Genomic DNA, 24988 nt, shown 5'->3' with positions numbered 1-24988 from the left:
TTAACCTTGACTACAATAATTTATACAGAAGTTTATCAGATGTAAATCAATTAGCATCAGAAGAAATCCAAAAGAACCAAAAAAACCCCACCTTAGTTAAAAGATATTCAACATTAGCCAAAGGGATAGAGATAATGGACAAAAGTAATACTGAATTAGAATATAAATTTACTTGTGAACCTTATGAAGAAGGATGATGGATAATTATTGGTAGGATTGCCTCATAAAATTGGCAGAACTTTGTAGGGTAAAACTAGTAAACGGTAAGATTGTTAACTAAGCAAAGGCATTCAGAGAGCATTTAAGAATGAAAACAGGAGGACAATAAACCAAACAGAAATCGAAAAGTTCTGCAAAGAACTTTTTTAGAAAATAAAATAATTTTTTATTACTAAGGACAATGGACCTACCTACCACTCTTGTACTTTAACATCATGGTCTGAGAAATGCTTTCAGGAAAGGGAGAAATGGCATTAAGAAAAAAAGAATATGACAACAACAGCTGAACAAAGTATGTATAGAAATATGTGTTGGAGGCGATTTGATAGTCATGACCTTGTGGGATATGTTTTGAGGGGAAACTCCCAAAATTATGGGAAAAATTTCAGACCTTATAAATAAAGAAAAAAAAGCAACAGAGATTATACTAATGAACTATATGCCTAATCTCATATGTTTATTTGTGTATGCATATTCCTTATAAAATGAATCTATTCATAGATTTAGGGCATTTTTCAGTAAGGATATTGGTAGGGAACAAAAAGGCTCTTACAAACAATATTCCATAACAGATTATATCCATATAGTTTTGCAATTGACTGAAAGTTATAGTGCAAAATAACTCTCTGTTTATTGTTTTCAAATTATTTATTGAAGATAGTGATAAATTAAATTATATAAATTTAAATTATCAAAAATAATTTAATTTGGTAGAGCAAAACTCAGCTTTTGAAGTTCTGTTATAGTAAGGCATCTCCTCTCTATACATCCAAATAATTTAAGATTTCTTGAAAGATAAAACAATAGAAATAACCCACTGATCAAAAGGCTAATAAAAATGGGACATATTTTGGCATTTGTGAAGGAGATCCTATTTTTCTATTGAATCTTTCTCTAATGATCTATTTCTCTCATTCTTTTTTGAAGTGCATCATTGATCTTGCTCTTGCCTATCATGTTCCTTTCCATGGCCTGTGTAATATTCGTCTTTGATTCTTAGAAGCTGTTGTCTTCCATATTTTGTAGGCATAAGGCAACATTGGTAGGATTAATGTATTAAAAACAAAATAAAACAGAAGGGCCTTTTTTTTTCCCCAAAAGAAATTTGGGAGTTGTTAAAGGAGCTATGTAATTTCTTGAAAGCAATGGATCCATCTTGCATTTCTCTTTTTGTTCAGTTCTAGGTTCTGACTCTTGAGAAGGCAAGAAATACAAGGCTTAGAATACATATGAAGTCATTCATAATAGATTTCCACATCATCCATGTTGCTAAAACCAATCAACAAAAGGAAAAAAACAACAACAAGAAAAATAGTGAAAAAAATATGCTTCAATCTGCAGTCAGAATTCATCAGTTCTCTCTCTGGAGGTAGATAATATCATGAGTCCTTTGGAACTGTTGTGGATCATTGTATTGATCAGAGTAGCCAAGTCTTTCACAGCTGCTTGTCACATATTGCTATTGCTGTGTACCAAATTCTCCTAGTTCTGCTCGTATCTTTAAATGACATATTATGTACTTGTATTCCCATGGCAGAGATGTGTTCAGAATCCTTTGTGTTTCTCTGTCCTGCTCATCCTTTTGCCCTTCTATATCTTCCTGTCTCTGTTCTTGCCCAGCTTTATACAATATCCTCTTATTGTTGCCAATTGCAAGGTCCTTAGTCATACTGTTCTTGACTATTAGTACATTTGACCATATGCTAGATCCCAAGGCTCTCTGTTTCCATTCTACACTGGCAAATTAGTTATGTGTATAAAGGACCACTATAGAGCACTTTTATCTATTTGTGGACCATGATTTTTTGTCAAAGTGGGAGTCAGATATTTTGTGGATTATATTCTGCTTTATCTTGGCTTATAAACAAATTTACTTTGCCTGGTCTTGCTAGACCTGGCATCTTTTGATCATTTTAATAATATTTAATAATTTTGGGTTGCCATTTCTAGTTCACACAACGTAGATTTATTTTCTTGGAGACCAGTCCCCATTTTTCCCATTACTCGATGATACTCTATTTGAACCCTATTGTGTAGGAGTTAATACATCTGTATTTCTCTGAATTAAATTGAAGAATACATGACTTTTACCTGCTCTGCTTGCTGGATTTTGGAAATAGGATCTTTTGACCTTATAGGAAATGTCATTCCCCCACACCTCAGAATTTTTTACATACTTATTCTTGGAATGGAGATATAGAGTTATATATAGAAGTCAGTAATTAACACTTTTTTGTATAATTTGCATACAGAAGGTGCTCAGTAATTGCTTAATGAACCAAGAGGTGAATGATTTCTATTGGAATTACAGATTCGACTGGATAGTATAAGAAGGAAGACATATCACTGCCTTTTTTTTTTTGCCAATCCTTAAAGGCAAATTTGCTATTATTTATCTAAATTCATCTCTCTCTCTCTCTCTCTCTCTTTCTCTCTCTGTCTCTGTCTCTCTGCCAATGAACAGTAGAAGAGAAACTAAAAGGTATATTTGACTTTCTGATCTTCCCTCTACCTTCTCCTGATTTTTCAGATCATTCATTCATCCAATGAATATTTGGTTACGTGTCTACTCTGAACCAAATGCTATGCTAGTTTCTAAAGATACAATGATAAAAATAAAATAATCCATAACTATATATTTATGGGATTAATAAATGCTTTGTCACATATCATTTATTCAAAAAAATTGAATACAAAGTAATTTTGGGGTGGAAAAAGAGCAGTAGCAACTGAAGGATCTGGGTAAAAATGGCACCTCTCAATCATAGAGATAGATAACTTCTGGTGAGTCAATACTAAGCTGAACTTTAAACAATTTTCTTTGAGATTTTACTTGTTCCTAGTAGATTTGCAACTATTATCTTCTGAGAAAGTGCTTCTTCTTATCTTTACCTATCTCTATCTAGTGCCTTGGGCACTTGGGTTACCTTAGAAACTTCTCATATAAACTCAGAAAACCTTCTCTTTGCCTGTTCTGACTAGGTGGGTTAATTCAATTTAAATTCGAAATTAATTTATTATTATGTATAGAGGACTGGAATAAAATCTGAAGAAGAGATGGAAGGGCCTTAGAAATTATCTGGCCCAACCCCATCATTTAATAGATGAGAAAATTAAAGCCTAGGGTTGTGAAGTGACTCAGAGAATAAAGACTGAAAAAAAGGCTATTGGATTTAGCAATTAAGAAATCATTGTTGATCTTTGAGAAAGCAATATTAATAAAGTGACGGTTATAGAAACCAGTTTGAAAGAGGATGAAGAGAAAGAAGTTGATGAATCATCAAGCATAGAATTTTTTTCCCCAAGAAGTTTGACTTTAAAGGGGAAGATAACTATGGGATGGTAGCTGGATTGGAGAGGGGAAGGGTTATGGGAAGGCTTTTTTTTTTTTTTAGGATTAGGGAACCTTAAGCCTATTTATAAATAGAAAGGAAAAAACCATTACAGCTACACTGAATTGATGATGCATGAGATAAAAGGGGAAGATTGCTGGATTAAGGTCCTAGAGGTGGACTGAGATCACAGGATTAGGAGGTAATATGTATGGTGGAAAAAAAAATCTAACACCTGAAATCAGATCTGGGTTTGATTAAAGACTCTAATATATGGTCATGGACAAAATACTTTACTTCTTGGTGTCACTTCCATATATACAAACCCACAAATATATGACATTTTAGGACTTCTGGGATACTCTGTGTGTGCAGTACTCATGCAGATACTACAGGTCCCAATTAGTATGAATAATAAATTCCCTGACTCATGAGGAAAACAGCTATCCACTGCCTTAGAAAGAATTGAAAGAGCCTGAATGCAGACTAAAGCATACCATTCTTCATTATTTTTTTCATGAATTTTTCTTTAGTGGAAGAGATATGTCTTGTTTCAAATATGTATTATATGATAACAATGTACAACCTGTATCATATATAATATCTGCCATCTTGGGGAAGGAGGGAGGAAAAGAACATGGATCATAATATGTTAGAAAATGATTATTAAAAATAATATTGGCAGTAAATTTTTTTAAAATAATAAATTCCATGAAGTCATCATATGTATATAAATTTAAGATATTTGATGTTATAGTTATGCCAAATACAGTAATTATTTCCAGCCCCAAAGAAATATGTAGTTGAATCCAAATAATGTGGTCACTTAAGGGGATTCATTATTAGCACTAATTATGATCTAGTTACATATTTATATTTTTGTCTACATTTAAATTATTTATCATATATTCATTATCTATCTATGATCTATTTATCTCCCTCTCCTTTTTCTTCTCCCTCCCTCCTTCTCTCTCTGTCTCTGACTCTCTGTGTCTCCCTCTGTTTATTTGTGATTTCATTAATATAGGGACCTCCTAGTATGAAAAACTCTTACTACCAGATGCAGATTAGCAACTCTTTGGAAACTTACATATTTCAAGCATTGTCGATGATACTAAGAAATTATGTATGATGATGACTTGATGATGAAGAAATGATGACTTGCTAGTCATCACTCAGTTATAGAAGTATGAGCAAGAGGAAGGAATTGAAATCAGGGCTTTGTTGTTTCAGTCCATCTCAGTCCATCATACCATGTGGATTAGAATACCCTGCAATGCTTTTATTTCTGCCAGAACTGAGCCACTATCATCTGTTTCTTAAGTTTAGGCGGATTCTAGTCCTGGAGAAAAATATGGTGGAACTTGAAGAAAGCTTTTCTTTATTCATACATATATACATATATGATAATATATGTACAACCTATATCAGTCATGGTGAGTCTTTTATTATTTTTCAAACCCTTACCTTCTGTCTTGTTATCAATATTGTGTGTATTGATTCCAAGGCAGAAGAGTGGTAAGGGCTAGGAAATGAGGGTTAAGTGACTTGCTCAGGGTCACACAGCTAGGAAATGTCTGAGGTCAGATTTGAACCCAGGACCTTCCATCTCTGGGACTGACTCTCAATCTACTAAACTACCCAACTTCCCCCAATGGCAAACCTTTTAGAAACTGAGTGCCCAAACTGCAACCTTCACACTGCATGTGAACCTCCCCATCCTCTGCTTTATCCCAGATAGGGGAGGAAGTACTCCCATGAAGAGGGGTGGGTCATGTGAGAAGTGTCCTCAGGTGTGCCAGCACACATGCCATAGGTTTGCCATCACGGACCTATATCATATTACCTGCATTCTTAGGAGGTTGGGAGGGAGAGAGAGAATATGAATTGGAAAATATCAGAAAATCATTATTGAAAGGTTATATTGCCATGTAATCTGGAAAAAATAAAATTTATTATATTTTAAAAAAAAAGTAATTTAGGGAAACAGCTAGGTAGTTCAGAGGATAGTGCACCAGGCTAGAGATAAGAGGTCTGGGTTCTGATATGGTCTCAGACACATCCTAACTGTGTGATCTTGAGCAAGTCACTTAACCCCCATTTCCTATCCTACTACTGCTCTTCTACCTTGGATCCAATGCACACTATCGATTCTAAGACAGAAGGTAAGGATTTAAAAAAGGAATAAATCATGCAGGACACATCATTTCATTTATTAGTAAGACAAGGTGAATTCTGGAGCTATGGTTTTACTAAGTTTTTGGAAAACTTTTGATAAAATATCTCATTGAGGATAGGGAGAGTTGTGAATTAGACAATACAATTAGATTTAAAAATTGGTCAGATGATTGGATACAGAGAAGAAATGTTAGTAATTTAGCTTCAACATGGCAGGAAGTTATTCAGTGGATTCATTCACCTTCCAAAGATCCAAAATTATTTTGATCGACTAAAGAATTAGAGTGAATCTAAAAAGAGAGAATTAGTGGGTTGACTTCTTGGCATTCTTTTTAGTGCTGCATTTAAAAATCTTACTGCAGATTGGAGTGCAAGGCTGGTCTGAATTAATCAACAATGAAATTGTGGAAGATAAAAAATAAAGGCTTATTATTTATTTATTTCAACAGTTTTTTCTTTTTAACATTTTGAGTTCCAAGTTCTCTCCCTCTCTCCCATGCTGCTCCTACCTACTGAGAAGGTAAGAAAAATGATAACAATTATACATGTGAAATCATGCAAAACATATTTCTATATTAACCACATCACAAAAAAGAGAAAATTATATTTCAATTTTCACTGAGAATTCATCAGTCCTTCTCTGGAGGTGGAAAACATTTTTTTATGAGTCCTTTGGAGCTGTCTTAAATCATTGTATTGATCAGAATAGCCAAGTTTTTCATAGTTGATCATCATTATGACACTGCTATTTCTGGGTACATGATTTCCTGTTCTTCTCATTCAGTTTGCATAAGTTTACATAGGTCTTGGGATGGTTTTTTTTTTCCTCTGAAATCAGCCCCTTAATCATTTCTTAAAGCACACTAGTACTCCATCATGATCATATGCCACAACTTGTTCAGCCATTCCCCAATTGATGAGCATCCTTCATTTTCCACTTCTTTGCCACCACAAAAAGAGCTGCTATAAATATTTTTGTATGTATAGATTCTCCCCCTCCCTTTTATTGATCTACTTGTGGAACATAGTATTGATATTGCTGGGTCAAAAAGTATGTACATTTTGATAGCCCATTGGGCATAGTCCCAAATTGTTCTCCAGAATAGTTGGTCCATTTAACAACTATACCAACATTTTTATTAATGTACCTATTTTTCTTCATCCCCTCCAGTGATTGCCATTTCTGATTGACTTGAAGTGGAATTTCAGAGTTGTTTTAATTTACATTTCTATTAATCAGTAGTGATTTAGAGCATTTTAGAAAATATTGCTACACTTTGATTTCTTCTGAAAATTGTTGGATCATATCCTTTATGTATCATTTGGGGAATGGCTCTTATTTTTACAAATTTGACTCAGTTTCCTATAAATTTGAGAAATTAGGCCTTTATCAGAGGAACTTGTTCTAAAAAAAGTAAAATTATTTAATTGGCTATGATGCTTTTAACAAAGGGTAATTTACCTGATTTGATTTGTCTGAGATTGTGACTGTGACCCTTACATTTTTTTTTTATTTCAGCTGAAGCATAATAGATTCTGCTCCAACCCTTTATTTGAACTCTTTGTGTATCTATTTTAAGTTTGTCTCTTCTAAATAACCTATTATTAGATTCTAGTTTCTAATTTATTGATATCTATTTCTGTGAGCTCATTCCATTTACATATTCAGCTAAAATTATGAACTGTTTATTCACCTACCCTATTTTTTCCTATTTATCCCTCTCTATTTTTATCCTTTCCTTCCTCAGAAATCTGTTTTGCTTCTGACCATTGCTTCTCTTCCCTGTTATCATTGCCCTTAAATTTCTTATTTCATTCCCCTTCCCATTTTCTTGTTGAGTAAAATAGATTTCTATATCCAACTGAGTATATATATGTATATATATATATATATATATATATATATATATTCTTCCCTCTTTGAATCAATGCTGATGAGAATGAGATTCATGCATTGTCTGCATCCCCTTCCCCACCCCCCTCATTTTCTCTTCTATAAGAAGCTCTCCTTTTGATGCCTCTTTTATGTGAGAAAATATTTCCCGTCTCCTGTCCCATGGTGCATTCTTCTTTTTCATAGTCATGTTTTTTTTTGAGACCATTCCAACATAATCAGTTCATATTCATTCCTTCTATGTATGAAGACTCCTTTTAACTGTCCTAATAATGACAAAGTTATTAGGAGTTACATTTATCATCTTCCCATATAGGAATATCTCTTTAATTATTCTGAGTCTTTTATCATCACTATTTTATGCTTGTCTTTTTATACTTCTCTTGAGTCTTCTGTTTGTCAAATTTTTTATTCAACTCTGGCCTTTTTTCATTAAGAATGCTTGAAAGTGTTCTATTTTGTTGAAAATTCAGTCTTTTTTTGTTTGAAGGATTATACTCAGTTTTTCTGGTTAGGATATTCTTGGTTATAATCCTAGCTTTTTTGCCTTTCAGATTATCATATTCCATACTTTCTGATTCTTTAAATGTGGAAGATGCTAAGTCTAGTGTACTCCTGATTCTATGATATTTGAATTGTTTCTTTCTGACTAAATGTAATATTTTCTCATTGAGTAGGGAGATCTGGAATTTGCCTGTAAGATTCCTGGAAGTTTTCACTTTGAGAGCTCTTTCAGAAAGTGATCAGGGGATTGTTTTAATTTCTGTTTTACCTTCTGAATCTATGATATTAGGGCAGTTTTCTTTAATAATTTTTAATAAATCACAGGTGGAAATATGATTTCTAGGGTCTTTTTTTTTTATCTTGGCTTTTAGCTAGTCTAAAAATTCTTAAATTGTTCCTCAATCTGTTTTTCAAATCAGTTGTTTTTTCTGATGAGATATTTCATATTTTTGTCTATTTTTTCATTCTTCTGACTTTGTTTATTGTTTCTTGATGTTTAATGGAGTCATTAGCTTCCATTTGCCCAACTCTTAATTTTTAAGAAATTATATTATTCAATGAGCTTTTGTACCTATTTTCCCATTCAGCCAATTCTCCTTTTCAAGTAATTCTTTTCTATAGTGAATTTTTGTGCCTTTTTTTTATCATTAGTCAAATTCTGTTTTATTATCTATTTTTATTTTTTTAAACCCTTACCTTCCATCTTAGAATCAATATTGAGTATTGGTTACAAGAAGAGTGGTAAGGGCTAGGCAATGGGGGTTAAGTGTCTTGCCCAGGGTCACACAGCTAGGAAGTGTCTGAGGCCAGTTTTGAACCTAGGACCTTCTGTCACTAAGCCTGGCTCTCAAATCCATTGAGCCACCCAGCTGCCCCCTCAGATTCTGTTTTTAATGCATTATTTTCTTCAGTATTTTTTGTTCCTGTTTTACTAGGCTGTTAAATTTCTTGCATAATTTTCTTTAATCACTCTCATTTCTTTGCCTACATTTTCCTCTATCAATCTTTTACCTCTTTCTTTAACTCTTCTGGGAATTCTTGTAGGACTTGGATCCAATCAGTATTTTTCTTTGAGACTTTACTTGTAGCTCTTTTCACATTGTTATCTTCACCTGAGTTTGTCTTCTTGTGCTTCCCTGCCACTGTGGTGGCTTTTTATACACAAGTTCTTTTCTTTTTGTTTGCTTAATTTTAAAATATTTTTAAATTTTAAAAAATGTTTAATAAAGATATTTTAACAATTACACTGAATAACAACTTCCTACATAAGTTTTTCTGAAATTATATGGTTCAAATTGTCTCCCTCACTTCCTTCACTTTCTCCTCCCAAACTGGCAAACAATTTGATCTGGGCACCGTCTTGCAAAACATGTTTCCATATTATTCACTTTTTAAAGATAATAATAATAATATAAGATCAAAACCCAAAATAAAATCCAAATAATTGAAAGTAAAAAATAATATGCTTCTATCTGCTTTCTGAATTCAACAGTCCCTTTTTCTGGAGGTAGATAACATTCTTTGTCATAAGTCTTTCAGAATTACCCTGGATCATTGAATTGCTGTGAGTTGTTTGCTTATTTTTTTCTAGCCTTTTTCTTGTATTAAAGTTAGCCTCTGCTCAGCTAGAAATTAGTAGGTGCTGTCTTAAACTTGAAGGCTTTTTCATGCTATTATTTTCAGAGCTAGTTCTAGGGGTCTGCATGTTTTTAGTACTTTCAGGATGGTATGATCCAGGGAGAGGTATGGTCACTACTCTTCTGACCTGTGCTCTGGTGTTTTCCCAGGAAGGTTTCCCTTGCAGCTGTAAGTACTAGTGCTCCTCATACTTAGAACTGTAAGTAGTTCTGTTGCCCTCCTGAAGCTACAAGTAGTAGTGTTCCTCTCTGCTTTGGAACTGTGACCAGGGTCTTTGCTACCTTGTGACTGACCACTATTACTCCTCTCTATCCTGGATCTACTATTCAGAACTGTGCAATATGAGCAATAGAGTGACCAAAGAGGGCAAATCCTGCACTTACTGCCAGCAAAAGGTCTATTTGAATCTCTTTCTGATCATTTGTTTGATCCCATCACCATTCTTCAATTGAGGACTCCCAAAGCTGCTGCTGTTGCTCTTATGATTGCCTCAGAGCCCCACCACTGGTGCTAGTACTTAGTGTGCTCCAGGCAGTCTTCCACCCTGGTATAACAGACCTTTCCTGCTGATGTCCCAACTTGTCTTATGATGGAAAGCTGTCTCACTCTGAACTTTTGTTGGCTCTGCCACTCCTAAATTTGATTTGAGGGATTATAATAAAGTTGTTTGGAAGTGAATGTTGGGAGAAGTCAGCTGGGTTGCTCTCTGTACTCTGCCATCATGGCTATTCTCTCCCTTCCTCACTCAATTCTGGAAGATTTTAAAAGAACTATAATTATCATCTCCTCAAAGATACTAAAGTACAATAGTTAAGTCAACCAAGCATTGAACTTATTAAAAGAGCAATACTTCATGAAGAGTTAAGTTTGTCGCTGGTACTTTTTTGATCATTAATATTTCCAACTGCCTAAGAGTTCATGCTTCTATACTTCCACACATCAAAGATATTTCATTGGTATGGGCACTCACTCCCCTGATATAGATTGCAACCTCTTCAGACTGAAATATAAAATCTTTGTGATTTGCTGTGACAATAATAAGATTTATCATCTTGTAGAAAACAGGTGGTGGAGAGGCTTTCTGAACTTAGTATAATGATATATGTTAGAAGGGATATTGTATAGTAAGGAGAGAGCTGGCCTTAGAGCCAGGAAAACCTAGGTTCAACAACTGCCTCTAACACATGCTGGCTTCGTGATTTTGGGCAAAGCACTTAATCTTCTCTAGGCAACTTTTTAAGCAACTATAGATTGCAGAGAAGGTGCTGACCTGCCTTGGTAGAAAGAATTACCTCATTTGGTGTTCTGTATGTCAGTGAAATCATAAGTTTAAGTTTAATCTTGTTGCCTAATGACAAACAAAGCTTTGGTAGTTGTTGTTCAATCATTTTTCAACTCTTCATGACTCCATTTGTGATTTTCTTGGTAAATATCCTGGACTGGTTTGCCATTTCCTTCTCTAGCTCATTTTACAGATGAGGAAACTGAGGCAAATGTTAAGTGACTTGATCAGAGTCACACAGCTAGTAAGTATCTGATGAACAAGAGTTACCTTGTCCTTGCATCAAATGAGAAATCATATATCTATTGTCAGAGGATTAGCATTGATGTTGCTGAGTTGTTTTTGACTCTTCATGACCCCATTTGAGGTTTTCTTGGAAAATATATGGGAGTGGGTTGCCATTTCTTTCTCTAGTTCATTTTTTCAGTTGAAGAGACTGAGGCAAATAAGTTTGTGATTTGCCCATGGTCACATAGCTAGAAAGTATCTGAGATCCTATTTGAACTCTGATCTTCCTGATCTAATACACTAAACATGTAGCTCCACTCATTCCTAGACTTATGGGGGAAGCTTCATCATCCAAAAAATGGGGCAGTGAGTGCTAGGTAACAGATCTGATCAATGAGGGCCCTAGAGTGGTTCTGCTAAGCGGTCTCAGTGTAGGAGGAAGTACATTAGCTTTATAGTGAGAATAGGATTGCCAACCTTTGTTCCTTATTGTTGGATGATATCAGTCAAATTTGGGTGGCAGTACCCCTTGGAGAGCTTCAGCTCAACTCTACTAGACAGTGTTCACTAAATGCCATGAGAGCTACCATCTGGTGCTCTTAATAGTTGTCAGGTCATGGTCTGTGATATCTTATTCTTATAAAATGACTGAACCATTACTTTTTCTGGTATTTATGTTCATTGCTTGACCCAAAGGCTGGGCCATTGAACCTTCTCCTTCTTGAGATAGAGGAGTCTTTTTTAGCTCTAGATCCACTCCTAGACTAGATCAATAGTGGGAGAGAATGATTCCCTAAAATAATGATTAGGTACCTTTCAATTTGTTTTTTATCTCTTTATACCTTAACCTTGGAGCACCCTGGGAAAATTACTTTAAGCTTAGGTTTTTATCTGATGCCTAGAGTTTCCTCAAAGGGGAGAGTAGAAAGGTGCTCAATATATAAAATAGATTAGGTACAGGACAACTATATCATGTATAGGAACGATTTTTTTTTTCTTTTTAGCAGTTAAGATGGCAAAGAGGATAGCGTGTTGGGCTTAGAATAAGGAAAACTTTTCTTCCTGAGATCAAATCTGCCCTTGGATACTTCCTAGTTGTGTGACTCTGGGCAAGTCACTTAACCCTATTTGTCTCAGTTTCCTCATCTGTAAAATGAGCTGGAGAAGGAACTGGCAAACTACTTCGGTATCTTTGCCAAGAAAATTCCAAATGGAGTTGCAGAGTCAGTCATGACTGAAAAAATTATCTGACTACTTACCAAGCACTCCAAAAAGAATGGCTTTTTCAAGTACCCCAATGAAATGTATATGGACAAATTTTTTTTTTATATCAGCACATATAGTTCCACTTACAATTGTCCTTTATACTATTATATGACATGGATGCATATACATACAATGCTTAACATTACAGTCCAAGATCACTTAGTCAAAATTGGCAGCTAATAGAAAACATGCTGAAGAACTCCAGTCTTATTACCCCAAGTTCCCTTCTCTCTCTAATTTTTTTACTTTCATATTTATTAAAGTCAATCATTTACATAGTATATTAAAATATTTTCTTAGCATATATAAAATGTTAATCCCCCTCACCCAGCCTGGATGTATTTGATCTTGAAGTGAAGTGAACCATGAACCACAAAATTTATGGGACAGCTAAGCTGAGAGAGAGGAAGCTCTGGAGATGGGAGGTCCTGGGTTCAAATTTATCCTCAGACACTTCTTTGCTATGTGTCCCTGGTCAAGTCACTTAACCCCAATTGCCTAGCCCTTTCTGCCTTGAAACCAATACACAGTATTGATTCTAAGACAGAAGGTAAGGATTTTTAAGGCATGCCTAACACATATAGGGTTGTATTCTGGAGCCAGCTCTACCCTACCTCTCTCTAGGGGAATTTATTAAATTTTTGGTGTCAGAATTTATACCTTGTTAATCACCAAACACTACAAATCAGGGCTTGATTTACTGTTTTATTGATTTGACAAAACCAAAGAAAAGAAAAAAGAAAATGTTAATAATACAGATAAAAATTAAAAGTGCGTCACATATGCAATTCCCAACTCCCTGAGCTCCCAACTGTTAAACATTTGCCAGTACCCCACAACACAAAACCCACAAGTTTCATTGGCAGAAAATTTTGAACAGGCAGCAGTAGTCACATAACTACTCTGATAATCTCTCAGGAGGTGGCTGCCTAAAACAAAGACATGATGTAGTTTGCAGGTACAGCAGAAGAAGCATTTCTAGTTTACCTTTTCTCCGTCCTGTCCAAAAATTCCCTCCAGGTTCTTGTCATGTGGCAACTCTTGGCTTGAGCTCATCTTGCTGTAGATGGTTATATTCTTTCCCAGAAAGAGTTGTGAAGGACATAGAGGACACTCTCCATTATACTTCCAGTCCTGACTGAGGAACCCATGAACTCTAACTCCTCAAGCTCCAGAGACTGCCTCCAAGTCTGGACACGTCCATTTTTCAGATGTCTGTGTGGTGACCTTAGGTCAAAGAAGGAAATTCAAAGCAGAAAAGACAGGAAAGAACCTTAATGTCCAGGTTCAGCTCACCTAGCAGAGCCTCTGCCACAAATGACACATGGGAGCAACTTTTTTTTTACTGAGAGGTCAGCAAAGGCTAGCCTTCTCTAATGGCAATTCCTAGGGTTACATGATGCCACTTAGGGATTCAAAGGAAGAGCCTGAGCTGGACGCTCTCTGACATAGCACCCTGCTCTTCCTTTTCTTCTTCCCCGACCCTCTGCGTCCTGGAGGATCCTAGACTGAGACAAACCAAAGTAGCAAGTCCTTAAGCACAGAACCACACATGTCCTTGGAAGTTGCTTGAGGTACACCCCATGAGCCAGCTCCTGCAGGTCCATCTGGACATATATCCCATACGATTTAATTCTGCTTCTCATATGTTAGAGATGACTTTTTTGACACATATAAGAGCCATGTGTTGTAATAAAAAAAAAAGTTTTCGTTATACGTTTGGTGGGGAAATTAGAAAAAGCCATTCTCTTTGGAGTGACTGGTATATGGTCAGCTGCAGAAACAGAGTGTGAGGTTTTCGAAATTCTTTGAATCTTACAGTTCTATGCCAGGTCACACAGCCTCTGTCCAGCACTCCATCATGGTGGGCTGGCATTAAAGATGATATCACAGAGGTAAAGGTTGGTTATATGACTCCCAGACACTGATTGCTCTTTATCTTCCATGGGGAAGTCTGAGCTGCCTGGGCAGGCTAGTGGGCAAATGTTGGCACACTCTTTGGCATCTGTTGCTTTAGTGAACTGTAAGTAGTTTACAACGATCCCCTCTTCTACCTTTCTCCCTCATTCCCATGTCAAAAGTTTACCTGAAGGGGAGATGTTTGTAATCAGAAGCAAGAGAAAACTGAAGTGATCAGATTTCCAGGACGGTCATTTCCTACAGAATTTCTCAGAAATCTCTAGTTATTTACTTCTACTTTAGCAAACAGAGATTTCTCCTACCTTTTCCCTCCCTTACACACACACACACACACACACACACACACACACACACACACACACACACACACACACTCACGCACGTACACATACGTGCACAGACTCTCTTACAATCTGGCTTGATTGACTGAGTGGCCTGAGCTTTGTAGATGTGCCTGCCCTCATCTCTGTCTCAAACCTTACGGAACATGCAACAGGGTGAGATTTTAATGTGATCATGGCATTACCATGCGGTCTATCAACCATCATTGGCAGCATTTGAGAGCGCCTTGAAGGGGTTTTAATTGGCAAAAGCTTTAGCAAAATTTGCAAATTAGAGATCTGCCGGCTGATGTTATGACAATGTCTAAACACTATCAGTGTCATTTTAAAATGATCTTTTGTCAATACAACATTCTTTTTAATTAGCCCAGAAAATGTGGGTCTTGATAGGAAATGGCACATAGTTTCAGTAGAGTTGTTTTTGGGTTTGTGGGGCGGTTGGCTTATTGTTAAGTACTGGTTCCTATTTCATTTAGAAAAACAAGAAGAAATACATTTGAAGTTATCTCTCTTGAGTCCATTTGGGCATAGAGGTCTAGCATCAAGTTCTTCTCTGAAATATGATCCTGAAGAGGATGCCAAGGAATTTAAACTGAACCAATATTCCCCAGAACATTACTGAATGGGTTTAATGACTGATGCGGGCATTTAAGCTGGAGCCTTCCTGTTGGGTATTTATCAGCCTGATGTGGTAGAAAAAATCCTAGGCTGGGAATCAAGGGGGCTGGATTCGAGGTATAGCCCGAATTGACTAGGTGACCTTAAGAAATAATATATTTTACATACAAAATAATTTTACATACATATTTTCATTCACACTTGTAACTAGAAGATAAACTGGGCAGGCACTATTATATTGTATTTCATTCATTATATATTCCATTTTATAAGGGGGGGGGGATGATACTCAGGCTCAGAGAAGTTAAGGGAGATATCCAAAGCTATATATCTAATAAAGGATACCCAGGATAGAAAATGGTCTGCTGATGCAATGGCCCCATTCAGGACCCAAAAACTTAAGATAGAGGATAGCTAGGTTTCTCAGTAGATTGAGAGCCAGGCCTAGGGACAGGAAGTCCTGGTTTCAAATCTGGCCTCAGATACTTCCTAGCTGTGTGACCCTGGGCAAGTCACTTAACCCCACCCTCCTATCCCCATGCCCTATACTTTCAATACCAGCATTGTCCCAGTGGTGCTATATAGCCATGGACCATGAAACAAAGCAATCTCCAAAGAAACAGAATTCTAATATCCCAAAGGAAACTGCAGCATATTGCCAGCAATAATTTGCAAATGGGAAGTGGTATAAAATAAATTATCAAGAAATGTATGACCAGAAAAGGAAGTAAGAGGTAAATTAGTGAGAGCAAATTCTAGGAGAAAGATAAGACAATATGAATACCCCAGTGGAACCTTAAAAGAGCAAGGAAAACTTCCAGCTTTTGCCATAGATGTTCCATGGAGGATTTATAGGGAGATTTTAGACAAAAGTCCTATAGAATAATAAGGCATAGATGAGTTGTCATCTGTACTAATGGTGAAATGATGATGACCCAATGAATGTTGGGCTACTGAAGTATTCCCAAAGTTTGGATGGTTTTTAGGCTCTCATCAAAAAGAACAACAAAAGGGCAAGCTAGGTAGCACATTGGACAGAGTACCAGACTTGGAGTCCAGAGGACCTGGGTTCAAATCTAACCTCAGACATTTCCTAACTGTGTGAATCTGGACAAATCACTTAACCCCAGTTGCTTAGCCCTTGCCACTCTTCTGTCTTAGAACCAATATTAAGACAGAAAGTAAGGGTTTAAAATAAGAAAAGTACAATGATCATGGAGACCCAGCTCCTACTCACACAGAACAGATCATCCTCCATTGATTCCATTTTCCTTTTTTCAATAGATTTTTTTAAATAATAGAGGGAATATCAAATACTTGAATTTCAGAAAGTCATTAGAACAGGCATCTTTCACTTATTTTGTGTTATAGATTCCTTGGGCAATCTGATGAAGCTTAATGGACCTCATTTCATTACAATGCTTTTAAATACATAAATTCAATATATAGAATTAAAAAGAAAACCAATTATATTGAAATATACATATCAAAATATTTAAAAGATAAGTTTATGGATCCCCATGTTAAGAACACCTACACTAGACAAAGTCTCTCATAATGTTTTTGTGGAACAGAGGAATGGGACCTCAATTGGTCAGTTGGTAAACAAGCAGGTACTTCCTTACAAACCTTTGTGCCAGGCACTAAGTTTTAGCTATAGGAACATAAATACAAAAATTGAATTGAAACAATCCAATAGGGATTTATATTTTCTCAGGGAGAAAACCTGCACATATACAAGTAGATAGAGGATAAGTTATATACATAATGCATAAAAAATAAGTACTTTTTTTGTTTAATTATTTTCAGTTGTCTCTGACTTTTTCATGACCCTTTTTGGGATTTTCTTGGAAAAGATACTGGATTGGTTTGCCATTTCCTTCCCCAGCTACTTTTACACATTTTACAGATAAGAAAATGGAGGCAAATGGGTTACACAACTTCCCCAAGGTCACCCAGCTAGTAAATGTCTGAGGCCAGATTTGAACTCAGGAAGATCAGTCCATCTGATTCAAGGCCTAGGACTATGGATGAGAGAAATGATAAAATGAATGAAAAGACTGGATTTTGCAAAGCTATCGCATGAAAAAATGAGATGGAACTCTGCTGCCATCGGGGGATGGGGATTGAACATTCCAGTTAAGAAAAGGAGGAGCAGTTAGAGGCTGCTGGGTCTTTTCTCTTTGACTTGAAGAGGGAAGGAGCAAAATCTTCATTGAGATTACGTAGTTACCATATAAAAATCCCTTGTTGAGCACGAAAAGATCCAGACCATTCATCTGTGTTACAGTGGTGGAATAGAGACTTTCTTCCCTTCAGGGAAGGCAATTGTCTATTCTTCAGAAAATTCATTCAAGCCATATCTCTGAGACAAGACACACCGTCCTCTTGAATCTACAAAGACATTAAGATAGTCTGGGACTAAGTCCCAGACTTGTGTCTCAAACCCCTGAAGACATCTATAGCAGGGAGTTAGCTCAGGGACTTCCTGTTTCCTCTCTCCTCATTTGTACCCTAACCTCTTATCCAATAAATAGCTATTTTACTTTACTTAAGACTCAGACATCTTAAATGTACCAGGAGGGGATTACAAATAACATCAACTAAAGAAGAAAGAGACTGAAGGGGATTTTCTCATACCCTTTGGCTCTACTCAGATCTGACTCTATCATTCAAACAGCTCTGGCCTGGGGCTGGGATTGGTGTTACTCTTTATCTTTTCCCTCTCTCTCAAGTATCTGTCAAAACTTGTTCCTTTTGATTCCCCACTAGTACAGAATTCTATCCATTGTGGCTCCTAGGTGACTCAATAAGCACTTATTAGTCACCTGCAGTGTTCCAGACACCACATTACAGCTCTGGTATAAACACTAGGTAGTTATATAAAAGGTAGTTAGAGTGGCAAGAAACTAACACTTGTGGTGTGGGTTAGGAGAGTCTTCTTATAGAAGGCTATAGGATAGCTAAGAGGCAGATTTGGACTCAGAGAGTGATAATTAATGGGTACTCATCCATCCAATTTGATTTGTACTTGGCCCATTCATTTCTACACCATAATCAGTTATGTGGATGAAGTTATAGATAGAATGTTGATGAAATTTGTAGTTGACAAGAAGGTAAGATGGAAAGCTAATATTTTGGGCAGTAGAATTGGATTCCAGAAGACCTTAACATTCTAAAATATTGGGCCAAATCCAGAAGGACAAAATTTAATTGGAATAAATTGTAAAGCCCTATGCTTGGAATCCAAAAAGGAAATCAATATTGGGATCACAGAATGGGAAAAGTGTGCTTAGAAAACAATTTATCTTTTAGAAAAATGCTAGAAGTGTTAGTGAAATGCTAGGTGAATATGAATCAGCTATGTGATGTGGTAGCCAGGAAGAGCTAATGCAACCTAAGGCAATAATCATAGAAATAGTGTGAACAAAGTGAGGGAACCTATATATAATATGTCTTTATCCTGCCCTGGTCAAATAGTACCTATAATGTTAGATTTAGGTTCTAGTGTTACATTTTAGGAAGTATATGACAAACTGGAGAACATCCATAGGAAAGGAACCAAAATGTTGAGAGAACCAGAAAAGAATTCCCAGAAAGATCTATCCTGGGAACTGAACATATTTGGTCCACCTAAGAGAAGGGATGGCATAAAAATGATTCCTGTGTGTTAAAGGGCTCTCACATAGGAAAGATATGGGGATTTTTCTTTTCTCCATGAATCAGAAGTAGGAGCAATGAGTGAAGTTTGCAGAGAGAGAGGTTTTGACTTGATAAAAGGGGAAAAAAACTAACAATTAAGACTGTTCTGAAGTAGGAAGGAATGCCTTGTAAGCCATGAGCTTTCCATCAGCAGAGGTCTCTGAGTGTTCTGGATGACTGCTTGTTGGAGATGTTGTAATATAGTTATGATTGGATCTAAGTCGGTCTAGATAATCTCAGAGAATGCTTCCAATTCTGGGATGCCATGATTCTACTGTCTAGTGGTCTTCTCTGGACCTTAGCTGCTTCCTCTGGGAAGTAACTGGACCATTCTAGAAGACGTGTAAGTTCCCTTATCATGCTAAATCTTTTGAGTCTGCGCATGGGGCTGTACTTAGTCGTTGGCTATGCCAAACAATGGGGCATATTTTGTTTCTGCTTCCATTGGTATGAAACCAAGACTGCCATTTTGGCATCTTCTGAAGGGTGCCAAATTGATCCAATGCTTACTGCTAATATGCCTATATAATATATTTATACACATATGTGTATATAGTAATATATATTTATCTCTGTGTACATGATGCACACATGCTCTATCCATATATGCATGCATCAATGGTATATACATATATGTAGATGAATATGTGTACACATGATAACACAAATATTTTCTATATCCATATCCATATCTCTGTATCTGTGTGTATATGTATATGTATGCATGTATATCATAGCATATTAACTCCAGTCCCTAGACCATTTGTCCTGGCTCACCAGACTGGCACTGAGCCGTGCATGACAACCCTTCTCACTCACTCACAGAAGTAGATGCTGCCAGCCAAAAAGAACACCACCTTCTTCTGCTCCAGATACATTGGCAAGCCATTCGGGTGCTCAACACCCTGTGGGTGCTCAATCACTGTTTACTGACTGGCTGCCTGACTGACAGAAGCAGAATTGTCCCTCCTTTAATCTTTCCTAGGATATCAGTAGAGGGGTCAGTTCATTTGAATGTGAAATAAATATGAGATTCTGAACAAATTCTTGGCTCTGACCAAGTGTGCTAAAAATGCATCAAGGAACATTTTTTTCTGGTATGAATTTCTGCCCCAAAGCATGAAATTCAACTCAAATTCAGCTCAGGCTGTGGGACAGGATGCCAGACGGCTGCTAAAATGGGCCTCTTGCATTGCCTATTTCCTTTTAAAAATAATCTATGACCTACCCACCTGGACTTCTGATGGCAGGCTTTCTAGTCCCTCTCAACTTTTCTCCTGCCTTGATAACTAAAAGAAAATTATATTTAAATTGAGGAACATCCCAACCCATGCCCTGTCAACATAGTGGAAAGATTGCTAGAATCACTGGATGCTAATGTAATATTTATTGGGAAAGGATGGGGAGGATAGGAAAAATGGGATAATGTGAGGTTTGTATGGGGGTATGGAGGAGTTGAGGGGAGAGAGGGAATATTGCTCAGTGAGGCAAAGTAGAGAGATGACCCCTGCTGAGAGGAAGCAGCAGGAGTCCAATAAGGTCTGTTTGTCATTGAATGACTTAACTGATGTTCAGCTCCCTCTATGCCCAGAAAAGATGGTCCACTTATCTGACTGCAAATTCAAATAAAGTTAAATAACCAGTTGGGATTGGAGTTTTTTTCCTCAGCTTCAGAGCTGAGGCCAGGCCCCAGAGGCTGGCAGAGGGTTTCTCCCACTCCTGTCTACTCTATATCAGTCCTTGCTTTGTCTAATTCAGAATCTTAGCAGTAGACAGAAAGCAAACAAGAAGAGTTCTGACCTTCAGAAGTGATTGGGCCTAAATCTTTGGGCTGAACCAAGAAGAGGCACACTACACCAGACTGGGCTGAACAAGCTCCTCCCTCCTCCAACACCAGGAAGGAAGTCCAACCCGGCAGGAAGGAAGTGCTAGTCTCAAGATCCAACTGCCACTCCCAGTAGGAAGGAAGTGCTAGTCACAAGACCCAACTGCCACTCCCAGTTGCCCCGTCCCCCACCAATTGTCAGTTTTGTTTCCTTTCCACACTAACAATAAAAGGGATTTTAGCAATTATTCCGATACAGTAAAAAGACCACTGAATTGGTGTCAGAGGATCAAGTTTCAAATCCTGACTCTTCCTCTTATACTTATTTGACCTTGGGGAAGTTTTACACCTCTTTGGTCCTTAATTTTCTCAACTATAAAATGTACAGGCCTCTAAAGCAGCCTCAATGTCTCAATTTGTGAAGCATATTCTCCTTATATCCAGATGAGAATATCAAGACTTAGTCACATAGTGAATTAATGATGGAACTGGGATTAGATCTTGTTTCTTGGGTTCAGGTCAGGTGTTTGCTGGATTGCATCATAATAGAATTGAAGACTGAGTCAGGATTCTTGGGATCTTCCTTAGTCTATTTTCAATAGTTTCAGAGCCTTTTCATACTTGAGAGATTTTAGAGATAGAGATCATTTTATTCCATCTCTCCATTTTACAAATGAAAAAACTAAGACCGCAAATGGTGATAGGACTTGTATGTTGTTCTCCCCCTTCCCATTCCCTCCCATGTTGGACTTTGAGGTTGTAAAGATCAGGGCCTGGTTTTTGTTTCTCTTTGTATCCTGAAAGACTTAGTACAATGACTAGAATGTCTTGTTCAGTGATTTTTCAGTTTTATCTGACTCTAGGTGACCCCATTTGGAGTTTTCTTGGTAGAGATACTAGAATGGTTTACCATTTCTTTCTCCAGCTCATTTTATTGATGAGGAAACTGAGATAAATAGGGTTAAATTACTTTCCCAGGATCATACAGGAAGTATCTGAGGCCAGATGTGAAAACTCTATCCATTATACCATTTACTCACCCAGCTTAGATGTGCTTAATAAATTCTTGTTGACTCAATTTAGGTAGTAAATAGAAGATAGACCATTTAAATCTAGTCATTTAATTTCTAAATATCTGTTTTCTATGCATAATATGAGAGTTGCTTCCACCTGAGGCTAACAAATCCTGACTCTGTGATTTAAAAGCTGCATTTAATAAAGTATTATTATATATTCAACATTAAGCCATGCTGTCTTTAGAAGAACTCAGTGCCATAATCTCTCTATTTCTCTCTCTCTCTCTCTCTCTCTCTCTCTGTCTCTCTCTCTCTGCCTCTCTCTCTGTCTCTCTGTCTCTGTCTCTGTCCCTCTCTCTTTCTCTGTCTCTCCTCTCTTTTGGTCAAGTTGGTCAATAACTCTGATACCATGAAACAATGCTGGCTTTTCATATAGACATAATAGGTTGCTATCATAATTTGAGGGTCTCTGACCTTGTACTCTAAAATATCCGTTCATCAGGTCCATAAAAGTATTGGAATTCTTATAATTTGAAATACATTTCATGACATTGAGATTCTGAGTTCAATGAAAATATCCCTGAGAGAAACAAAGGATATGACCCACTATTATCTTGGCAAAGGTTAATTCAATTGACTATAAATTCCTTGAGGGCAAAGACTGTCATTTTTTTAAATCCCTAACACCTAAAACAATAACTGATATATAGTAGAAATTAGATAGAGCTTTTATTAAATGTTTACTATGTGCTAAGTGAGATACAAATACAAGCAAACAAGATGGTCTCTGTGCTCAAGCGGCACAGAGTGGTGCTTCTACTGAGTGGTGGGGAATTCTAATGAGTGGTGGGGAACAGAAGACAACACAAAAATGGAGTGGAAAATCAGGAGAGGGAGGAAGAGAAAAAGCACAAAAAGAAATCTGGTGATAATCGAAGCTTGAATGAGATTAGGCATGACTGGGGTCCTTCCTAAAATGCTCGTCCCAGGAAAGACATCTCCAATCAGGAGAGGAGAGCTTCAGAACAGAGTTTTCTCAAGAGCAAGCAAGGAAGATGGAGGAAAAGAGGTAGAGAAGGGGAAGGAAAGAGAGAGAGAGAGAGAGAGAGAGAGAGAGAGAGAGAGAGAGAGAGAGAGAGAGAGAGAGAGAGAGAGAGAGAGAGAGAGAGAGAGAGAGAGAGAGAGAGAGAGAGAGAGAGAGAGAGAGAGAGAGAGAGAGAGAGAGAGAAGAGAGAGAGGCAGAGATAGAGAGTGTGAGAAAGGGAAAGAGAGAGACAAAGGCAGAGAAGAGAGAGACCGAGACAGGGAAGGAAAGGGGAAAGAGAGAGAGATGGACTTGTTGATTGATTTTTAAGGTCACTGTATCATAGAAACCATTTAGTTAAAACTTCTCATTTTGTGGATATGGAGATTAATCCCAGAGAGGGGAAGATAAAAGCCACATGATACATTAATGACATGGCTAGGGCTCAAATTCAAGTCTCTTAACCCTTCTTAGATCTACTCTATCAAAGAAGAGTGAAGAGTTGAATGGAAGGGGATATAAAACAAATGCATTCAGATGGAGGGGAAGTGGTAGAAGAAACTGGTGAGAGAGAGAGTTGGAATGAGTTGATGCCACAAGAGAAGGCAGATAGAATATCAGAGTGAAAGTGAAACATTTGGTCATTGGATGTTTGGGGTGAGCATCAAAGAATGGGAGAAGGATAAAAAAATGGGAAAATGAAAGAACTGAAGAAAAATTTTTGCCTAAGGTTGAATTTATTGAGCAGCCAACATATTACTCAGATCTGAAGTATGATGATATATTATGCATGTATGCGGTTACTTCCTAATGAAAAAATAATACTGCCCATGTGAAATGGAGCAATGGTAGAGTAGGAAGAATGTTAAATTTAGAGGCTGAGTTCAAATCTGGCCTCAGACATTTACTAGCTGTGTGTGACTCATGGCAAATCATTTAATCTTGTGTACCTTAATTTCCTCATTTGGAAAATGAGTTAGAGAAAGAAATTACAAATCATTCTATTATCTTTGTCAAGAAAACCTAAAATGGGGTCATGAAGAGTCCAACTGAAAAATTACTAAACAATAACAATATAATTAATGAAGAGCTTTCCTCACAGGTCTGTGAAGTAATTGCCTGGGTATCGTTATCTCCATTTTACCCATAGAGAGATGGTTTATGGAGTATGGCTGCTGTATATGCTACAGCTTTTTGGAACCACAGATGAAAGCTAAAGACCAGGTAGTAGTCATCCAAAGGTGAATGAGTTACTCTGAAAAAGGACTTAGCAAGCTTTCACATCAGAAGTGCTAGTCCTCCTTGATGGGTTAAGCCAGATTGAGGGTAATGGATGGGCCACAAATCAGTGGATTAGGGGGATGTCTACTGAGAGCATGTGAAAATTTCCCCCAGTGGAATGGGAGGATGGGAACATATTTTTTCCAACAGCCATTAAAGTGATCTTACAAGTAACTGCTGTGTAACACTTAAAGCTTGGTCAGACATCAAAGATGCTATGTTTATCCACTGCATCCTAAATCGTCTTCAGGCATCATGATGTTTGTAAGCCAATGGATTTTGATGATTCTGGAAAATAGAATGAGGCTATTGACCTTGGGTAACGGCCTCACTTAAATCCAATTCACAAGCAAGTCAAGATGTCACTGGTCTTAAAAGAAATTAAAAATTTTAGATCTTATGCTAAATATGAGAATTCTATATAATATTGAGGTCACTGATTTAAAGATATTATAACTTAAGTCAAAATAACTTTTAGTAGCTTTATTTACAAAAAGGTAGAAAGAGTAAAAGTGGGAAAATGTAAAAAGAAGGTAGAGAATTATCTAGCCTATTACCCTAAAAGCTGCTCTGATGTGGGGCTTAGCCTCAACAGGACTTTACCACATCCCTTGTCCCCATGTAGATTTTCTACTAATCCTCAGCCAGAAGTCTGGTGGTATCTTCAGCAAAGGCTCTACCAACATAACCTCCTCCAGGAAAGGAAGACCTCTCTAGGAC

The 24988-nt window shown here is 37.0% G+C and overlaps 1 long non-coding RNA gene across 1 annotated transcript; it reads right to left on the bottom strand.

Moving 5' to 3' along the window:
* Positions 1 to 13233: 13233 nt before the first annotated feature.
* On the bottom strand, positions 13234 to 18357 carry LOC130458491 (uncharacterized). Its single transcript, XR_008917844.1, has 2 exons — positions 18061 to 18357; positions 13234 to 13768 (listed from the first exon to the last, which is right to left on the bottom strand). It is a non-coding gene; the product is annotated as an uncharacterized LOC130458491 (long non-coding RNA).
* Between the last annotated feature and the right edge of the window lie 6631 nt (positions 18358 to 24988).

This window comes from Monodelphis domestica, chromosome 3 (genome assembly GCF_027887165.1).
Source record: "Monodelphis domestica isolate mMonDom1 chromosome 3, mMonDom1.pri, whole genome shotgun sequence".
NCBI lineage: Eukaryota > Metazoa > Chordata > Mammalia > Didelphimorphia > Didelphidae > Monodelphis > Monodelphis domestica.
Note: the sequence above shows the minus strand (reverse complement) of the source record. Positions and strands in the feature narration are given on the sequence as shown.